At 39.5% G+C, this 5,967-nt stretch overlaps 1 non-coding gene across 1 annotated transcript; it reads left to right on the forward strand.

The window, feature by feature from the left end:
• Positions 1-5,894: 5,894 nt before the first annotated feature.
• On the forward strand, positions 5,895-5,967 carry TRNAG-CCC (transfer RNA glycine (anticodon CCC)). Its single transcript has one exon. It is a non-coding gene; the product is annotated as a tRNA-Gly (tRNA).

Here is a 5,967-nt window from a genome sequence, read left to right on the forward strand (position 1 = left end):
GAGCTTGAGGGTTTTCTAAAAACTAAAGGTCAGCCTGGAGCCGTGACCCAGTCATCCTGGATCTACCCTCTTCATCTTAGGGGAGACTTGGCTTTCTCCCAGCCCTGCTCTCTTTAAACCAGTCTGTAATAGTTTTCCAACCATATTGGGAAGCAGTATTTTTTTTTTTTTTTTTTTTTTTGCTGGTTGTTAACACTTTAACAAAGACATGAGAGGCTGTGTAGCACATACCATTAATAATAGAAGAAAAACTGATTGGCATTTTAATTCGATGTTTAACATGTTTGCCTAAAATGATGCTTCGCAGAAGTAGCTTGGGTGTGTCTAGATGTTTAGTCACATTGACTCAGCATAATTTCTCACTTGCTAAATCTCAGACTAGAGCAATCAATTTTTTTTTCCTGTAGCAAAATCTGATAGTAGGTTTTCTTTGTAATGGAGTCTCACAGAAAAAGGAAATAGTTGCAAAAAGTTGAAAGTTATGAGAGGCATGAAGGCCTTCTTGAAGAAAGCAGTTACAATTGTGTTAAGTTCTGCCTTGTAAAATTATTACAAGTGCTGTTTGTTCCCCAAAAATAATCATTGAAAGTTCAATTTACCTTTCCACTTTAAGTCAACTACACGTCTCTAACATACAGATACACTCAGTTTCTCTGTGACAGTATGTCTCTGTGAGTTTGCTTAAGTATGGGCTCTTATCTGATTAGGAAAGAGTGCTGGGCTCAGCTCTAGCAGACTTGGGTTAAAGTTCAGTTCTGCCACAAATTAGCTGAGAAAGTCAACTTCCCTGAGCTGAGTTTCTTATTTCAAATTAGTATTAATAGTGGTACCTTGAAATCATACAGCATTGGAAATTCTCAGGGAATTTTCATGTTGTTTTTCAGTTGCTCAGTTGTGTCCAACTCTCTGCAACCCCATGGACTGCAGCATGCCAGATGCCCGTGGGCTTCGCTGTCTCCTGGAGTTTGCTCAGACTCATGTCCATTGAGTCAGTGATGCCATCTAACATCTCACCCTCTGCCGCCCCCTTCTCCCTCTGCCTTCAGTCTTTGCTAGCATCAGGGTCTTTTTCCAATGAGTTGACTCTCTGCATCACGTGGCCAAATTATTGGAGCTTCAGCTTCAGCATCAATCCTTCCAATGAACATTCAAGGTTGATTTCCTTTAGGATTGACTGATTTGATATCCTTACAGTCCAAGGGGCTCTCAAGAGTCTTCTCCAACACCACGGTTCAAAAGTATCAATTCTTCGGCGTGCAGCCTTCTTTATGGTCTAACTCTCACATCTGTACATGACTACTGGAAAAACCACAGCTTTGACTACATGGATCTTTGTTGGCAAAGTGTTATCTCTGGTTTTTAATATGCTGTCTAGGTTTGTCGTAGCTTTCCTTCCAAGGAGCAAGCGTCTTTTAATTTCATGGCTACAGTCACTGTCTGCTGTGATTTGGGAGAACAAGAAAATAAAATCTGTCAGTGCTTCCACATTTCCCACTTCTGTTTGCCATAAAGTGATGGCACTTTCATAGACATTAGCTTACTCTGATATGAGGAAGAAAGCAGGACACATGGAAAGTGGTGCTCTGTGGTCAAGGGACTGTTAACCCCTAGATGATGGCAGGAGTTTGGGGAGGTTCCATTCTGTTTGCCCTTTATGAAGCTTCTCTGCATTTTCTGATTCTGGGTCTCTCTCATTTGCTACAAGGCTGAGGTGTCAAATGCAGTCTGCGGAAGAGGATGGAGATCTCTGGAATAAAAAATACATAACTAAATATATTTATATTTTTATATTTTTTCTCAATTTTTTCTCTTTATATTTTTTTCTTAATAGAAAAATATATCAGATTATTTGAACTAGTAATTATAACATGTATTATTGGACTTACCATATATATTGATAAAAAATACATGACAGTAATAGAAAACAAGAGAGGGAGAAAATGGAGCTATATTTTATAGAAAAATATATCATATTATTTGAACTAGTAATTATAACATGTATTATTGGACTTACCATATATATTGATAAAAAAATACATGACAGTAATAGAAAACAAGAGAGGGAGAAAATGGAGCTATATTGTAGCACACATTCTATATGTGAAACTTTCAATATTAAGCTGAAGTACATTATAATAAAGACGCATATTGTAATCCCTAGACAACCACTTTTCATTCCAATCAGTCTTCATTCCAATCCCAAAGAAGAGTATTGCCAAAGAATATTCAAACTACTGCACAATTGTACTCATTTCATACATTAGCAAGGTAATGCTCAAAATCCTACAAGCTAGGCTTCACAGTATGTGAACCGAGAGCTTCCAGATGTACAAGCTGGATTTTTAAAAGGCAGAGGAAACCAGAGATCAATTGCCAACATTTGCTGGATCATAGAAAAAGCAAGAGAATGCCAGAAAAACATCTACTTCTGTTTCATTGACTAGCTAAAGCCTTTGACTTTCTTAAAGAGATGGGAATACCAGACCACTTTACTTGCCTCCTGAGAGGCCTGTATGCAGGTCAAGAAGCAACAGTTAGAACTGGACGTGAAACAATGAACTGGTTCAAAAGTGGGAAAGGGGTACATCAAGGCTGTGTATTGTCACCCTGCTTATTTAACTTGTAATGCAGAGCACATCAAGCCAGACCCAACCGCATGTTCTCTACAAGAGACCCTTTAGACTCAAAGGCACAAAGAGTTTGAAAAATTTACCACATAAGCAGTCATTACAGGAGAGCTTTAAACGCTATGTTAACACCTGACAAAACTGGCTTTTAAGGCTTCCATGGTGGCTCAGTGGTAATTAATCCACCTGCCAATGCAGGAGACATGGGTTCGATACCTGGTCCAGGAAGATCCCACATGCCATGGAGCAACTAAACCTGTTCTCCACATCTACTGAGCCTGTGCTCTAGAGCCCAGGAGTGGCAACAAGAAGCCACTGCAATGAGAAACCCATACACCACAACTAGAGAATAGCCCTCACAGCAATGAAGACCCAGCACAGCCAAAAAAAAACACCACCAAATTTTAGAAACAAAGAATATTTCACATCGATAAGGGGGGTCAGCAGAAAGCTATAACTATTACAAATTTATATGGATCTAGCTTCAGAAGCAAAATCTTACAGAACTTAAAGAGTTAAAATACATGAGGTAAATCTTAACAGAAAAGAGAAATAGACAGCTGAAAATTCACAATTAAAGTTCTCAACAACAACAACAAAAAGTTCTCAACAAATTAGGACTAGAGGAGAAATCCCTCAGCCTTATGAAAGGCAACTATGAAGAACCTAAACTAACATACTTAACAGTGAAAAACTGAATGTTTTCCCTCTAAGATGGGGAACAAGGCAAGTATGTCTCCTTTCACCACGTCAACATAGTACTTGAGACTGTAACCATTACAACAGGTAAAGAAAAGAAAAGGTGTTCAGATATGAAAGAAGTAAAATTGTGTTTATTAAAAGATGACATGCTTGCAGATGACAAAGTCTCCAGACAGAAGATCAACGTACACATATTAGTTGTGTTTCTTTGTATGAATAATAATGTGAAAATGAGATTAGAAAAATTTCATCCACAGTAGGAGCAAAAATTGTATTTGGAATACATCTAATGAAAGAAGCAAAGACTGTATACTCAGACTACAAAACACTACTGAAGCAAAGAAGATCTAAATCAATGCAGATGGCAACTCTTCCAAATAATCTATAGCTTCAGTACCCTCTCTATAAAATCCTAGGGGCATTTCGTGTAGAAATCAACAAACTGACTCTAAAATTTATATGGAAATGGCAAATGACCTAGAATTAAAAAAACAAGAAAAGACCAGAAAATTTCATAACCCAGAGGATCTAAGGAGACATGGTGACATAATGTTCTGGATAGCAGAAGAACAGGAGAAATGCGTTAATGCAAAAATTGTACTTCTTTTTCAAAAATACTTGCTTATTTGCACGGGGTCTGAGTTATGTGAAGCAGGATCTTTAGTTGCAGCTTTTGGGCTCTAGCTCCCTGACCAGGACTCGAACCTGGACCTCCTGCATTGAGAGTGCCAAGTCTTAGTCACTGAACCGCCAGGCAAGTCCCCAAATTGGACAAACGAAGGGTCTGAATGGATGTCTTTTTTTTTTTTTTAACTCACTAAAGAAGATACGTGAATAGTTAATAAGCACTTGAAAATGTCTTCAACCTTATTAGTCATTAGGGAAATGCAAATTAAAACCACAAGGAGCTACTACTTGATACCCACAAGGATGGCTGTAGTCACAAAGACAGTATCAAGTGTTGGCAAGGATGTGGAGAAATTAGAAGCTTCATATTCTGTGGGAAATGGTAGCGCCACTTCAAAAATAGTTTAGCACTTCTTAAAAAGTCAAACATACACTTAGCATAGAACCCAGCAATTTCACTCCCAAGCATCTACCAAAGTGAAAACATATGGCCACGCAATGATTTGTGCATGAATGTTCAAAACAGAATTATTTATTCTTTATTGCCCAAACTAGAAAAATCCAAATAGCCAACAGATAAAAGGATAAACAAGTTATGCACAATGGAATATGGCTCAGCAATAAAAAGGGATGTACTACTCTATAAATATAACATGGATAAGCCTCAAAAAATTATACTAAGTGAAAGAAGCCAACCACAAAAATTACTTATTATTCTATATTTCTAAGAATAAGCAAAACCACACAGACATTAAGTAGATCACATGTTCTGGGGCTGGGGAGGGAGCAGAGATGGACTACAAAAGCATTTTTGGGGTGTTGGAACTTCTTGGGGTGATGGAAGTGTTCTCAAAAGGATTGTGCTGATAGTTACACAACAGTGTAAATTAACTAAAAATCATCCAACTGTATATTTTTATAGTGTATGAATTGGCTTGCATATAAATTATACTTCAATAAATCTTTTTTGAAGTACAGTACTATGAAGAAGTGATAATATCATTTTATAGTAGGATGCCAATATGTCATTCAAGCCAGAACAATTGTGAGAAATGAAAGTGATTTCTGTGAAAACTATGTAAGAAAACAGGTGTGAAAAAGGACTGTCCCAGACTGACTGGCTTGAATGGTGCCCCTTTTATAAAACTGTCATTCAATAGCAACCGTTAGTGACCATCTGTTATGAGCAGGGCATAGGAAGGTGATAGAAACACACTTAGGAATAAGACAGACATGGTCCCCCTCCTCTTGGATGGATGGTACAGTGATGGAGATGGAAATGAAGGCGGGCTGTGGCAAGCACTGTTCCCACAGGCACATGGCATCTAAGTCGTCCTGGGAAAAGAGAGGAACACATGAGCCAAGACTGCAAGGTGGCGGGAGGTAACAAGGACATGAGCAGGCCAAGCAGCAACTCAGGCCCTTCTCTGGAACCAGAAAGTAATTCGGTGTCTGGAACACAGCCTAAGAGAAGAGGACAGAAGTGAGTCCTTGTCTCACACTGTTGTATATTGTGGGGGGGTTGGGTGGGGGGAGATGGCAGTCCTTGAATTTGAAAGTAAAATTTATTACTTGGGCTGGAAATCTAGCAGAGAAAGGGCTGTGTTCACCTCCCTGGTTAGTGTGAATGGCTTCCCTGGTGGTTCAGATGGTAAAGAATCTGCCTGTAGTGCAGGAGACATGCGTTCCATCCCTGGGTCAGGAAGATCTCCTGGAGGAGGACATGGCTACCCACTCTAGTATTCTTGCCTGGGGAATTTCATGCAGAGGAGCCTGGTGGGCTACAGTCCATGGGGTCGCAAAGAGTCGGTCATGACTGAGCAACTAAGTCGGTCACATTGGTCAGCCCTGCAGACCAAGCTCAGACTGAGTGTATGTTCCAGACAATTGGAATCCTCTGGGGAGAAAAAAGCACTTTTAATGGGATGTGCTGGGACTTCCCTGGTGGTCCAGTAGCTAAGACTCTGCACTCCCAATGCAGGGAGCCCAGGTTCAATCCCTGGTCAGGGAA

Source organism: Odocoileus virginianus, chromosome 11 (genome assembly GCF_023699985.2).
Source record: "Odocoileus virginianus isolate 20LAN1187 ecotype Illinois chromosome 11, Ovbor_1.2, whole genome shotgun sequence".
NCBI lineage: Eukaryota > Metazoa > Chordata > Mammalia > Artiodactyla > Cervidae > Odocoileus > Odocoileus virginianus.